The sequence below is a fragment of the Stomoxys calcitrans genome, chromosome 2 (assembly GCF_963082655.1).
Source record: "Stomoxys calcitrans chromosome 2, idStoCalc2.1, whole genome shotgun sequence".
Classification (NCBI taxonomy): domain Eukaryota; kingdom Metazoa; phylum Arthropoda; class Insecta; order Diptera; family Muscidae; genus Stomoxys; species Stomoxys calcitrans.
In genome coordinates, this window is record NC_081553.1 from 92,624,530 (window position 1) to 92,641,018 (window position 16,489).

Sequence of the window (16,489 nt, forward strand, 5' to 3'; positions counted from 1 at the left end):
TAGTGGCTCAAGAAGTCAAGACCCCAGATCGGTTTATATGGCAGCTCTATCAGGTTATGGACCAATTTGAACTATTCTTAGCACAGTTGTTGAAAGTCATAGCAAAACACCTCATGCAAAATTTCAGCCAAATCGGATAATAATTGCGCCCTCTAGTGGCTCAAGAAGTCAAGACCCCAGATCGGTTTATATACACTAATAAGAAGTATTTGTGCAAAATTTCAAGCGGCTAGCTTTACTCCTTCGAAAGTTAGCAAGCTTTCGATAGACAGACGGACGGACATGGCTAGTTCGACTTAAAATGTCATGACGATCAAGTATATATATACTTTATGGGGTCTTAGACGAATATTTCGAGGAGTTACAAACAGAATGACGAAATTAGTATACCCCCATTCTATGGTGGAGGGTATAAAAATATTCAGCGGTGGGGAAAGCCTCCTAATGCTGGCAACATTTGTGAGGTACCATGCCATGTAAGACTTCTCTCCAAAGAGGTGTCGCACTGCGGCACGCCGCTCGGACTTGGCTATAAAAAGGAGGCCCCTTATCATTGAACTTAAGCTTGAATCGGACTGCACTCATTGATATATGAGAAGTTTGCCCCTGCTCCTTAGTGGAATGTTCATGTGCAAAATTTGCAAATTTTTATATTTCATAGGTTTTCCATCAAAACATTGAATCGGTCATTGTGGATAATAGGGCGGAAAATGCTTGGTCTTTCTAGTGTTAATAGGCTTCGTCTGTAGACCAAAATAAAAAAGTCGCATTTAGGTGGAGCATGATCGGATATCAATTGCGATTTGTATTTTGTACACAAACATGGACATAACCATGAACAGACAAACGGACATCGCTAAATCGTGATTCTGAGTTGATTGTCTCTCTTCTCTTTAGGTGGTACAAATGTCCTTAATTATAATACAAATGCACTCAATATAAATGTCACAGTAGTGCTGTAGAGTACAAAAATCCCCAAAACTGAATTATCAGAAAATCTTAGCCCATTACGCAGCTTAACAACTAATGGGTTCGATAAACTTACGCATCGTCAAATTTGTGTAAGAAAATTAGGAACTTTCACTTAGCTCAACACCATGCTGGGATTTACAAGTTTCCTTTGCTCCAAACTCACTCACGCTAAAAGAATTCACCACGCACATGGGTGATTAAGTTCAATGTTAAGATTAATTTTTTGTGATACAATAACAACAGGTTATAAATAAATTAATAAGATTATAAACACACTAACATCCACAGTCCACCCGTACACACACTAAACGTGGTAAGGTTGTTTTTAGAAAATTAATTGCATACAAGGTGGCCATGACAACTTGGGGTTTGTACGCCCATACTTATCACATGAGTCAATGGTTAAATTGAAAAATGTCGGCTTTTAAGCGTTAAATGCAGAAAATGCATTCGAAGCTTTTAATGAATGAATGAATTAAAATAAGTTGCAGATTTAAATTGGATTTTTTGGTTTTAGTTGGACCAAAAATAGATTTCATTGTTCCACCCTGCAAACAATGGAGAGTTTAATGAAAATCCAACAGATATTGCCTATACACCCACATTTTCAAATGCCTACAGATATACATATTGTGTAAGTTTGGCGTGTTAATTTACAAACAAAGTGTGTGAATTTGGCAACAATTTACAACCATTCCAAAGGAAAAACACCCAAATGGCATTACCATCTACCGCCACAGCATTTAAAAGGGGCCAAACCCCACTAGGCCATGCATCCATCCATCTATCCATCTAAGCCACCATGCAACAACATGACGCATGAGTACTGTTTCCGCTCTTCTAATTAGCCTACAACCTTTTCGCTTTAAACTTCTATTTGCTATGCTTTGGTAGATCTAATTTTCTGTTTACAAGGCATTTAAGGTCATTTAAAAATGGATGTAAGAAGAAAAATTTAATACATAATGAAACAAACAGAATTCGTTTATTTAGTTTTTTTTTTTTTTTTTTAAATTTTGTTTAATAAAAAAATTTTGATAATATTAGTTATTCATTTATTTTTCAAAGGCCATAGTAGCGCAGAATTTAGCTTGTCCGCCTATGACGCTGAATGCCTGGGTTCGAATCCTGGCGAGTCCATCAGAAAAAATTTTCAGCGGTGATTTTCCCTTCCTAATGCTGGCAACAATTGTAGTACCACATTCACAAATGCCATGTGAAAACTTCTCTCCAAAGATGTGTCGCACCCTGGTACGCCGTTCGGACTTGGCTATAAAAAGGAGAACCCTTATCATTGAGCTCAAAACTTAAATCAGACTGCACTCATTGATATATGACAAGTTTGCCCCTGTTCTTTAGTGGAATATTCATGGGCAAAATTTGCAATTTTATAAAATACTAGCTAAACTGGACTGGCTTGGCTACGCCTTCTTTCACTCTTTAATAAATTTTATTTGAGCCCTATATCGCCATGGTCGTTAAATAAGTCCCTTTTGGTGAAGTTTTGGGGCCCCTCAGTCATTTCGCCCCAAATGGGAATATCAAATTCGTTGTCTTTTCTCAAATACCTTTCTTTTGAGCCCCATATTACTATGGTAGGGAAATATGTCCAGTTTGGGTGGGTGTTTCAGCCACCCAGCCACTTGGGCCTGAAAGTAGATAAAAGTTACCTGCTCTTCTTTCAAATAAATTTAGTTTTAGCTCCTTTTTGCTATGGTCGGTAAATAAGATGGTTTATCACCATCTTGTAAGGTATTTAGAGTCTAATGGCCTTCTTAGCGACCAACAGTATCGGTTCTGCAGAAATCGCTCTACGAGCGATCTCATGACACTTTTGTCGGAACGTTGGAGTCGCTCAATCCACCAGTTTGGTTAGAGTAGAGTTGTGGCTAGGGTCTGGCACGGTGCACTACTATCAAAGATTGTCGCATTTGGTTTCGGTAATGGCTGCGTTTGATTTATTTCGAGCTTTCTCAGAGATCGCACTATTCGAGTTGTTATACCATGAGCACTTATTGTACCTCAGGGCTCTGTTCTTTCTCCTTCTATTTTTCTTATTTTCATCAACGATCTGTTGGGTCAGACATTGAATCCGATCTACTCATTTGCGGATGGTAGTAATCTCTGTCATTCGTACTCATTCGACCATAGGCCGAGTCTTCGAGAGATTGAGGACAAGAGGCGGGTTATGGACGATACACTCTGCCAGGATTTGCTGTCCATTTCTGAGTGGGGTCGAATGAATCGAGAAGATTTTAATGCACGGAAGACTCAGTGCTGCTTGTTGTCACACTAACGATTCGCTGACCCATTGCGACCATCTTTGTCTATCAACGGTGTAGATGTTGAGCAATCGGAAGCTCTTGATGTTCCTGGCATGAAAATACAAAGTGATGTCCGTTGGGCTAAACATGTAATGAAGTGTCGAAAGAAGCATTCAAGTGTTTAGGCTTCCTTAAACGGTGTAAGAATTACTTCATTCCGTCTGATCTTCTTAACATCTACACCACTTTCCGAAAATGGAGTACAACTCACATAAGCTTCAAAATCATCCCTGGAGCTACTCGATCGTGTATAGAGGAGAGCGATGGTGTTGATTGGGGACAGTGGGGTATTTTCTATTCTCTATTGCCTCCCTTCACCATCGTCGCAATGTGGGTTGTTTGGCGCTGTTCTATCGGTACTTTCATGGTGTGTGTTCGTCTGATATTCGTCTTTTTATTCCTGATGTAAGGATGTATGTCAGGGATACTAGACATTGCAGGAACTCACACCCGTTTGTAATTGATTGGCCAGCGGACTGCACAATGCATGAGAATTCTTATTTTGCCCGAACCGTTCGTATGTGCAATCGACTTTCGGCTAATGTTTTTCCCACCCACCTTGACATCCAAAGATTAAAGATAAATGTCAATAAGCTCTACATCCTTTTCCCCCCTCCGATTCCTAATTTCCCCCACCAACGCGATGCACTGTATTCATAGGCGACATCCCCTGCATGTTGGATGAGAGAGTCTTACTTGAGGGTTTTTGGAGGTGGGGGTGTCCCATAGAGACTTGTTTCAGAAAAAGGGGTATAAAATTCGTGGTTTACTCCCAAAAAGCTTTCATTTGAGCTCCACATTACCGTGGTCGGTAAATATGACCGATTTGAGTCCTATATTGTCATGATCCATCTATTTGGCCGGCCGATCCCTTATGATGGTGAATTTCATAATCGGTTCAGATTAAGATAAAAGCTTCTATAATATTTTGCCACATTTTCACTTCTTAAGCCACTGCAAGCACATTTATTTTTCAATCTTCCCAAAATCTGTTAGGATTTAGATATATTGGATTGCCCAAAAAGTAATTGCGGATTTTTTAAAACGAAAGTAAATGCATTTTTAATAAAACTTAGAATGAACTTTAATCAAATATACTTTTTTTACACTTTTTTTCTAAAGCAAGCTAAAAGTAACAGCTGATAACTGACAAAAGAAAGACTGCAATTACAGAGTCCCAAGCTGTGAAAAAATTTGCCAACGCCGACTATATGAAAAATCCGCAATTACTTTTTGGGCAACCCAATTTCCATTCATAGGGTAGGTGAGGTGTATTTTATAGTCGGTACGGACCGACTTTTGCCTTTCCTTACATGTTTTATACAAGAAGAAGATAAGAAAGGCGTCGGATAAATACACTGAGAGAAATTTGTTAGTATAAACAGCAAAAAGGTTTGCTGTAACAGCAAAAAGTCCGCTGAAAATGGGACAGCTGTAATTTTTTGCAAAAACAGCAAACATTTGCTGCTGTTTTCAAATGGTAAACTGTCAACGTCATAAAAATTTAAAAAATTTGTATACCCTCCACCATAAAACGGGAGTATACTAATTTCGTCATTCCATTTGCAACACTTCGAAATATTCGTCTAAGACCCCATAAAGTATATATATTCTTGATCGTCATGACATTTCAAGTCGATCTAGCCATGTCGGTCCGTCGGTCTGTCGAAAGCACGCTACCATTTGAAAGAATAACACCAAGCGCTTGAAATTTTATAAAATACTTCTTATCAGCGTAGGTCGGGTGGGATTGTAAATGGATTATTTAGGTCCATGTTTTGATATCGCTGTCATATAAACCGATCTTGGATCTTGTATTCTTGAGCTACTATAGGGCGCAATTCTTATCCGATTTGGCTGAAATTGTGCATGAAGTTATGACTTCCAAAAACTGAGCTAGGTATGGTTCAAATCGGTCCATAACCTGATATAGCTGCTATATACACCGATGTGGGATCTTCACTTCTTGAGTCACTAGAGGGCGCAATTCTTATCCGATATGACTGAAATTTTGCTTCTCCATGACCTTCAACGTACGTGTCCAATACGGTCTGAAGCGATCTATAGCCAGATACAGCTCCCATATAAACCGATCTCCCGATTATCCTACTTTAGCACCTACAAGGCGCATTTCTTATCCGAATGGACTGAAATATTTCCCAATGACTTCTATTATGATCTTCAACATTCAATTCATTTATGGTTCGAATTGGACTATAACTTGATATAGCTCCAATAGCATATGCAATCCATGGTGGAAGATATATAAGATTCGGCCCGGCCGAATCTAGCTCGCTCTTAATTGTTATATTTCATCTTGTCTTCCATCTTCAAAACATGTGACGTAAAATTTTTTCCAAATTTCCGCAATTTTGCTAATATTTCGACGCCTAAAATTTTAAATTTTTATAAGGGGTGATTTTTTAGCTATTATTTCTTTGGCAACACTGGTTTAAACAGCTCACGCTCGTTTTGTGTTTTGTTTCACTGTCAAACATCTTCAGTTTGGTCTACAATTTAACGATGAATCGTCTTACAAACAAACAAGGCTTGCAAATTATTGAATTTCAAATGCGTGCTCTGTTAAGAAAGTTCATCGCGCGTTCATTTTTGTTCATCTTTTCCTCATTTTGGTGCGTACGTAATTAAGCAGAATTGTCGATTTTGGAGTGAAGATCAGCCAGAATCATTGAAAAAACCACCATTGCATCCAGAAAAAGTCACAGTTTGGTGCGGTTTATGGGCTGGTGGCATCATTGGACCGTACTTCTTGATGATGCGAATGTTAACGTAACTGTTAATGGGGAGCGCTATCGTGGGATAATATCCAACTTTTGTTTGCCCAAAATACAAGAGCTTAACTTGTACAGGGTGGTGATATATGAGAAGTTTGCCCCTGTTCCTTAGTGGAATTTTCATGGGCAAAATTTGCAATTTTGTAAAATACTAGCTAAACTGGACCGGCTACGCCTTCTTTAACTCTTTAATAAATTTTATTTGAGCCCTATATCGCCATGGTCATTAAATCAGTCCTTTTTGGTGAAGTTAAAGTGGGGCCCCTCAGTCAATTCGCCCCAAATGTGAAAATCAAATTCGTTGTCTTTTCCCAAATACCTTTCTTTTGAGCCCCATATTACCATGGTAGGGAAATATGTCCAGTTTGGGTGGGTGTGTCAGCCACCCAGACACTTGGGTCTGAAAGTAGATTAAAATTACCTGTTCTTCTCTCAAATAACTTTTGTTTTAGCACCTTTTTGCAATGGTCGGTAAGTAAGATGGTTAATCAGCATCTTGGTATTTAGAGTCTAGTGGCCCTCTTAGCGACCAACACTATGGGTTCCGCAGAAATCGCTCTACGGGCGACCTCATGGCACTTTTGTCGGAACATTGGAGTTGCTCAATCCACCAGTTTGGTGAGAGTAAGGTTGTGGTTCTGGATATCTCCAAGGCATTTGATAGGGTCTAGCACGTTGCACTATTTTCAAAGCTTGTCGCATATGGTGTCGGTAATCAGAGATTGCACTATTCGAGTCGTTGTAGATGGGTTCTCACTCAATGGGCATAAATTGACCGCAGGTGTACCCCCGGGCTCTGATCTTTCTCTTTCTCCTTCTCTTTTTCTTATTTTCATCAACGATCTGTTGGGTCAAACATCGAATCCGATCTACTCTACTTGCGGATGACCGTAATCTCCGTCATTCGTACTCATTCGACCATAGGCCGAGTCTTCGAGAGATTAAGGAAAAGAAGCGAGTTATGGACGATACCCTCTGCCAGGATTTGCTGGCCATTTATCAGTGGGATCGAATGATTCGAGTAGATTTTAATGCAGAAGACTCAGTGCTGTTTGTTGTCAGACAAACGATTCGGTGACCCATTACGAGTATCTTTGTCTATCAACGGTATTTTTGTTGAGCAATCAGAAGCTTTTGATGTTCTGGGCATGAAAATACAATACAAAGTGATATCCGTTGGGCTAAACATGTAATTGAAGTGTCGAAAGAAACATTCAAGTGTTTAGGCTTCCTTAAACGGTGTAAGAATTACTTCATTCCGTCTGATATTCTTAACATCTACACCACTTTCATGAGACCAAAATTGGAGTACAACTCACATGAGCTTCAAAACCATCCCTGGAGCTACTGGACCGTGTACAGAGAAGAGCGATGGCGTTGATTGGGGACAGTGGGGTTTCCAACTCTATTGCCTCCCTTCACCATCGTCGCAATGTGGGTTGTTTGGCGCTGTTCTATGGGTACTTTAATGGTGTGTGTTCGTCTGATATTCGTGTTCTTATGCCTGATGTCAAGTTGTATGTAAGGACACTAGACATTCCAGGAACTCACACCCGTTTGTAATTGATTGGCCAGCGGACCGCACAATGCATTATAGAGAAACTTCTTATTTCGCCAGTACCATTCGTATGTGGAATCGACTTCCGGCTAATGTTTTTCCCACAGAAAAAAAAATCTTACTTGAGGGTTTTTTGGAGGTGGGGGTGTCCCATAGAGACTTGTTTCAGAAAGTGGTGCTTTACTCCCAAAAAGCTTTCATTTGAGCTCCATATTGGCGTGGTCGCTAAATATTTAAGTCCCACATTGTCATGATTAGTCTATACATCCATTTGGCCGGCTTTAGGGGAACTGTCCCCTAGTCAACCCATCCCAAATTGGGACTTTTCTTATGATGGTGAATTTCATAGAAATCGATTCAGATTTAGATATCAGGTTCTATAATATTTTGCCACATTTTCACTTCTAAAGCCACTGCAAGCACATTTATTTATCAATCTTCCCAAAATCGAAATCGTACTCTACTCCCAAAATTGGTTAGGATTTAGATATAGCTCCCAATTTACATTTATAGGGGAGGTGAGGGGTATTTTATAGTCGGTACGGCCCGACTTTTGCCTTCCCTTACATGTTTCATAAGAGAAGAAGATAAGAAAGGTGTCGGATAAATACACTGAGAGAAATTTGTTAGTATAAACAGCAAATAGGTTTGCTGTAACAGCAAAAAGTCCGCTGAAAATGGGACAGCTGTAATTTTTTGCAAAAACAGCAAACATTTCCTGCTGTTTTCAAATGGTAAACAGTTAGAAAAACCTCAATGTCCTAAATATTTCAAAAATTTGTATACCCTCTACCATAAAATAGGAGTATACCTATTTAGTCATTCCATTTGCAACACCTCGAAATATTCGTCTAAGACCCCATAAAGTATATATATTCTTGATCGTCATGACATCTTAAGATGATCTAGCCAAGTCCGTCCATCTGTCTAAAGCACGCTTACTTTCCAAGGAGTAAAGCTATGGGCTTGAAATTTTGAACAAATACTTCTTATCAGCGTTGGTCGGTTCGGATTGTAAATAAGTCATATAGGTCCATGTTTTGATATAGCTGTCATATAAACCGATCTGGGATCTTCTTGAGCCAATAGAGGGCGCAATTCTTATCCGATTCGGCTGAAATTGTGCATGAAGTTATGACTTCCAAAAACTGTGCTACGTATGGTTCGAATCGGTCCATAACCTGTATAGCTGCCATATACGCCGCTAGAGGGCGCAATTCTTATCTGATTTGGCTGAAATTGTGCATGAAGTTATGACTTCCAAAAACTGTGCTATGTATGGTTCAAATCGGTCCATAACCGATATAGCTGCCATATACACCGATCTGGGATCTTGACTTCTTGAGTCACTAGAGGGCGCAAATCTTATCCGATTCGGCTGAAATTTTGCTTCTCCATGACCTTCAATGTACGTGTCCAATATGGTCTGAAGCGATCTATAGCCTGATACAGCTCCCATATAAACCGATTTCCCGATTATGCTACTTAAGCACCTACAAGGCGTAATTCTTATCCGAATGGACTGAAGTATTTCCCAATGACTTCTACTATGGTCTTGAACATTCAATTCGTTTATGGTCCGAATCGGCCTATAACTTGATATAGCTTCAAAAGCATAACAATTCTTATTCATTTTTCTTTGTTTGCCTTAAAAGAGATACCGCGCAAGGAACTCGAGAAATGCAATCCATGGTGGAGGGTATATAAGATTTGGCCCGACCGAATCTAGCACGCTCTTACTTCTTATATTCCATCTTGTCTTTCAACTTCAAAGCTAATGATGTACAATTTGTTCCACTCCACTTCCACTTTTAAATGCGTGCTCTGTTAAGAAAGTTCATCGCGCGCTCATTGTGTTCAGCGACGAAGCTCATTTTTGGCTCAATGGGTACTCAAATCGATTTTGGAGCGAAGATCAGCCAGAAGTATTCCAAGAGCTACCAATGCATCCAGAAAAAGTCACAGTTTGGTGCGGTTTATGGGCTGGTGGCATCATTGGACCGTACTTCTTCCAAGATGATGCGAATCGTAACGTAACAGTGAATGGTGAGCGCGGCCGTGAGATGATTTAAACTTTTGTTTCCCCAAAAGGCAGAAGCTTAACTTACATGGCATGTGGTTTAAGCAAGACGGTGCCACATTCTACACAGCATGCGTAACAATGGACTTATAGAGAGGCGAGTTCGGTGAACATTCTATTTCACGTTCGGGACCGATCAATTGGTCGCATAGAGCGTGCGATTTACCGGCTTTATACTATTTTTTGGGGGGCTTAAAGCTCATGTCTTACAGACAAGCCCGCTTCAATTGACGCACTAGAAGTCAACATTGAAGCATTTACTTGTGAGACACCGGCTCAAAATTTTGGAATGAGTATGGCAAAATTGGACTAAGCGGATGGACCATTTGAAGTATAAAGCCGGTCATGAAATAATCTCCAAACACTAAATTATATGGACCGTACTATTGCTTCAAATAAAGATTTCATGCATTTTTCTCAATTTCATGTGTTTTTTTTTTGAAAAAATTTCCTAAACTCTTAAAAAATCTCCCTTTATTTCCAAACATATTTGGAAACCTTTTTTCCATTACCTAGAAAGCTATGTCATATAAAGTTTTTTTGGGAAAATTATTCGGAGATTATTGAACAATCCGCCCTCGACTGTCGCAGATCTCCCAACGAGATGGCGGAATAGTTCAAAATTCAACTGTTCTGGTTGCCGGGCCAAAGGGAATTGTAAAGCGGACGAGCTTGCGAAACTAAGAACTACCCTACACATTCCAGGTATACTGGAATCTGTGGGTATGCCTCTAGCGACATGTAAGCTAAGTTTGCAGGATCAAGCCCGAAGGACAACGAATGATAGATATTCACAAAGAGGGGGCTGTGAGCAAAACTTACTTACTTTACTTGAATTGGCTATGACAGAATATTTGTTCCACTAGCCGAACGTAGAATAGCGTTCCAAGCGCTTCGATCTTCTGCGCTCGTTCTAAAATCTCTGACACCAAGTTTCGTGGTGTCTCCCACCACTTGATCTTCCATCGGGCTTTTAGTTTTCCCAGTTTGCGTGTATCACCGTATTTGCCTTCAAAAGACTTCTTTGCTGGAGCTTCTTCATTCATTCTGACATCATGACCAAGCCGTTGTAGTTTAATGCGTGTGACAATGCTATCGTCGTCCTACAGCTCATACAGCTCGAGGTTCATATGAGGCCAACATTCTCCATTAACACAGACTGGTTCTTATATATTTAACGAAGAATCTTTCTCTCAAACACTCCAAGTACTCCTCATCTGCTTTCACAAGTACCCATGCCTCAGAACCATATAACAACACGGATAATATCAGTGTCTTGTATAGTGTAATCTTAGTCTGTCGAGAGGTGGCCTTGTTTCTAAATTGCTTACTTAGTCCAAAGTAGCATCTGTTTGCCAGTATTATTCTTTGCTTAATCTCAAAACTTGTGTCATTTTTTCGGTTACGGCGGTGCCGAGGTGAAGTTACTGACTGTCTCAAAGTTTTGGTTTCCAACTTTCTCCACTTGCTTTATCTGCTCGGTTGTGCAAGGCTTTTTGGGAGTTGAAACCATCCATATCGTCTTATCTCCATTTACTGCCAGACCCATTTTCACTGACTCTCTTTCGATTCTTTCAAAGGCTGCAGTTATTGCTTCGGGTGACCGATCTATGAAATCGATGTCGTCGGCATAGGCGAGTAGTATGTGTTCCCTTGTAATTAGTGTGCCATATCTATTCACATCTGTATTTCGTATAATCTTCTCCAGAAGGATATTAAAGAGATCACACGATAGGCTGTCTCCTTGTCTAAAACAAGCATCGCAAAACTATGTGGCCTAATCTAGACTTTAAGAGGTCTACTGCTTTGCTGTCGTTGGCTAGAATATACGTCTGACAGTTCATTGTCTGATCGGAAAACATGCTGACTGACTGAAGGTTGCCAGCAACGACTTTTGCAGAAGCTATGAGGACATCAAAGAAGAACAGACTATAGAACACCTTCTGTGTGTGTGTGTCCCGCACTGGCAGTCAGAAGGAATTCCACTTTAGGATCTCATTTCTTTGAGAACCTGTTTGATTTAGCGGATGTGAACATTCGCCAGTTGTTGGACTTTTCAAAGCGATCTGGATGGTTCAACGGTAGGAACTGGAAGGTATCTTCCTTCTTCTGTTCCTGTGGTATCACAATGGACGAAAACGTCTATGTGAGTCTAATGGCAGGCTGCCACTTAAACCTAACCTAACCTATTGAACTTTCGGCATTTTTCATAAAATTTGTCTGCTGTAAAAAAAAACGAGGAAACGCACACACCCAATTATTTCATTACGTATTGGAAAGTAGATGGGAAAATTCTGGAGTTTGTAAGGAAAACGATAATACATTTTTAAAGAATACATTTGTGATAGCATGAAAGACAAACATTTTCGCTATACAGTCTATGATAATTATAGAGGGTGTACCATGAAGCGGATGCCTAACTTTCATGGGCAATTCTATGAAAGCCGCTACTAGACTTCCAGTAAGTGAGGATAAAGTCCTATGATGGTCCATAATGCGGTTGCGCAACTTTTCCATAGTCTTCCTTTTAAGCAAAGAATCAATGGCAGAAGATTTACTTCCCATTTTGCTTTGGAAACTTTTTTTTGCAATAGCGATTAGTAAGCGTTAATAAGGTAAAACATCATTGTGCTTCTTTTCGTAACTCCTGTATTTCAACACAAAAACATATGGAGAGTAAACTGACGCGACAACAAAACGTGTGACACATTCTTACAGCAAAAGGGTTGAAAATGAAATAAAAAGACTAAGTTAGACAATTCGTGACTATGTCTTTTGTTTCATTTTCTTACCCTCATTTTAAAACAAAGGTAAACACACACACACACACACACTCAAAATATAAAGTTCAAACCTAAGCATTGAAGGTAAGAAAGAACCAGTCAAAGAAGAAAAACAAAAACAACAAACGACAAAACTCGAATGGAACACGCAAGCATGTACAATAGAACCTGTGAATTCTCGTGATGTTCACATTAATTTATTTGTTGTGATTAGCTATTTCGTTCACAAAGTTAAAGAGAGGTACCGTTGAATTTATGTCATTCAACTTGAGCACTCACAACAATGTGGTGAAGTAGTTTATTTTCCTTGTTGTTGTTATTGTCAACGTTGTTTTCCACTAGTAGTAGAGAAAAGTCGAAAAACTATCCGTAAATGACACATTCCAGTTCAAGTCCAACACAACATATGGTGGTACAATGTGTGGTCGTCTTGAGTTTGACAACATTTTCCTTGTCTGCAGACAACACGCAATGACAGTTAACATGACCAGGGAAATATTTCAAGATTTGCTAAAACTTTAGACCACTTGGTAAATATGTTTTGCTTAATAGCATAACTATTCAGTAATCGAAAAAATTTGGTTAAATCTCATTTCTTAGGAATGGGTTTGTTTTTTTTTTACACCTTTTATATGGTTGTAAGATTGGCATATGGGTTTGGTATTATGCTTTAATAAAGTACTTAAATTAATGCAAAAGTATTTTTGTTTTTTATTTTGGGCAACATGTAACAGAAACCAATTCATGTTAACCAAAACAAAAGACTTAAGACACGAACTGGTTTTGATTGGAATTTTTTGATTTTTATAACCTACACTACTTTCTGTGAAACAGTGGCTTATAACAAAAGGAATTTGTTTGCAACACTCCAAAGGAGAGAGGATAGACCTGTTTTTGAGTATCCCCATCACCTTAGAATTACTCCCAATTAAGCCATGTCCATCTGTCTGTCCAAGTATTTTTGTGTACTAGATATTTCAATTTTGATAGGATTTTTGGAAAGTTGGCACAGCTAATCACTATTATCATATTTTTTGGTAACTGACTGTAAAATTCCCAAACTTACCCACATCCATGGTTGTGAAGTGTATCAAACATTCGACTTTAAGCGTCTTTGTTCATCTTATTTTTGTAATCTTACACAATTTTATGTGCTTATAGTTGTTAAGAAAAATCATGTTGGTGTTTGTCATCAAATTTAAATATCTGCTAAGAACGGCATACCTTTTATATGAAAATGGAATTTTGTCAACAATGAATTTTAAGACATGACGATAAAATGTGCTAAAGAATGTTGTTTATCAGCTGCCTTAAGTTTTAATTATAATTTAAAGAAAAATATCGTTACATGATTGTTGGAGAGTTAACAGTGGTAGGGTGGCCCCCCAAATACCCGTTTATTAACATCATATTTGTATTGTACCCCCAAATGACCATATATTGGTGGCACACACCCAACCGCACACAATTGGTTGGATGTAATAGCAACAGCTAAGTATTGGGTTGCCCAAAAAGTAATTGCGGATTTTTCATATAGTCGGCGTTGACAAATTTTTTCACAGCTTGTGACTCTGTAATTGCATTCTTTCTTCTGTCACTTATGAGCTGTTACTTTTAGCTTGCTTTAGAAAAAAAGTGTAAAAAAAGTATATTTGATTAAAGTTCATTCTAAGTTTTATTAAAAATGTATTTACTCTCTTTTAAAAAATCCGCAATTACTTTTTGGGCAACCCAGTATTTACCCCCAAAGACCTCAATTATACCCTCTACTATACGAGGGGGTTACACTTTACAGACTTTTAGTCTTGAGGCAATTAATTGCCAATTTTCCATCCGAATTCGATGAAATTTGGCACAGTGAGTTCTGGTAGACCTCACCTATTTCCGTGAAGTGTGGTCCAGATCGGACCATATTTGGATAAAGTCCTATAAACCGTCCGCCCGATCTCGATTTCGATGAAAATTGGCACAGCGAGCTCCAATAGACACCTACCCATTTCCGTCAAATGTGGTCCAGATCGGACTATATTTGGATATAGCTGTCAAATGGACGGAAGATCAGTCCAGTGTATTGAGCTATTAAAATGGGCATTTTTCATCTGATTTCGAGGAATTTTGATACATTTAGTTCTGGTAGACTTCTTCCCATTCCTGTTAAATGTGGTCCAGATCGGACCATATTTGGACATAGCTGTCATATACACCGACCCCCGATCTCCCTATATAGGGTATATAAGCCATTTCCAAAGAAAATGCTTGTACCAAATTTGGAGACGATCGGATGAAAATTGCGACCTGTAATTTGTACACAAATTAAAAGGGACAGACGGACATAGCTTAATCGAATCAGAAAGTGATTCTGAGTCGATCGGTATAGTTGTCATTTAGTTCATCTCTCTTCCTTCTAGGTATTACAAACACCCTGTATACCCTGTACCACTTCTGTGGTACAGGGTATACAAATCCTTTTTGTCTAGGAAAATCTCATGTTTCCTTAAAGTGTTGGAAAATTGTTCATCTTTGAATTAAGTTCGTAATTTGAGGCTTAATTTTTTTACAAATTTTTCAGTGTATTTTTATACCCTCCACCATAGAATGGGGGTATACTAATTTCGTCATTCTGTTTGTAACTCCACGAAATATTCGTCTAAGACCCCATAAAGTATATATATTCTTGATCGCCATGAAATTTTAAGCCGAACTAGCCATGCCGGTCTGTATGTCCTTCCGTCCGTCCGTCTGTCTGCCCAAAAGCTCGCTAACTTTCGAAGGAGTAAAGCTAGCCGCTTGAAATTTTGCACAAATACTTCTTATTAGTGTAGGTCGGTTGCGTTTTTAAATGGGCTATATCGGTCCACGTTTTGATATAGCTGCCATATAAACCGATCTGAAATCTTAACTTCTTGAGCCGCTAGAGGGCACAATTCTTATCCGATCGGCTGAAATTTTGCATGAGGTGTTTCATTATAACTTCCGACAACTGTGCTGAGTATGGTTCAAATCGGTCCATAACCTGATATAGCTGCCATATAAACCGATCTGGAGTCTTGACTTCTTGAGCCACTAGAGGACGCAGTTAAAATCTGAAATTTTGCAAGTTGTGTTTTGTTATGACTCTCAACAACTGTGCAAAGATATAGCTGTCATATAAACCGATCTGGGATCTTGACTTCTTTAGCCGCTAGAGGGCACAACTATTATACGATTTGGCTGAAATTTTGCATGAAATGTTTTATTATAACTTCCAAGTATGGTTCAAATTGGTCCATAACCTGATATAGCTGCCATATAAACCGATCTGGGGTCTTGACTTCTTGAGCCTCTACAGAGAGCAATTCCTATCCGATTTGGCTGAAATATTGCATGACGTGTTCTGTTATGACTTCCAACAACTGTAATAAGAATGGTTCAAATCGGTCCATGACCTGATATAGCTGCCTTATAAACCGATCTGGGGTCTTGACTTCTTGGGCCTCCAGAGGACGCAATTATCATCCGATTTGGCTGAAATTTTGCATGAGGTGTTTTGCTATGACTTTCAACAGCTGTGCTAAGAATAGTTCAAATCGGTCCATAACCTGATATAGCTGCCATATAAACCGATCTGGGGTCTTCACTTCTTGAGCTACTAGAGGGCGCAATTATTATCCGATTTAGCTGAAATTTTGTACAACGGCTTCTCTCATGAACTTTAACATACGTATCGAAAATGGCATGAGTCGGTTTATAGCCTATTGCAGCTCCCCTATAAACCGATCTCCCTATTTTACTTCTTCAGCCCCTAAAGTGCGCAATTCTTACTAGATTTGGCTTTGGTCTCCAATATTCAGTTCAATTATGGTCCGAAATGAACCATAACTTGATATTGATCCAATAACATAGCAATTTTTTTTCTTTTATCTTTTGTTTGCCTCAAAAGAGCTCGACAAATGCGATCCTTGGTGGGGGTATAAAAAATTCGGCCCGGCTGAACTTAG

At 39.1% G+C, this 16,489-nt stretch overlaps 1 protein-coding gene across 1 annotated transcript in view; it reads right to left on the bottom strand.

The window, feature by feature from the left end:
• LOC106089127 (ATP-binding cassette sub-family G member 8) overlaps window positions 1-16,489 on the bottom strand; it is a 146,876-nt gene that overhangs the window by 72,438 nt on the left and 57,949 nt on the right. The gene's annotated exons all lie outside the window — the stretch shown is intronic.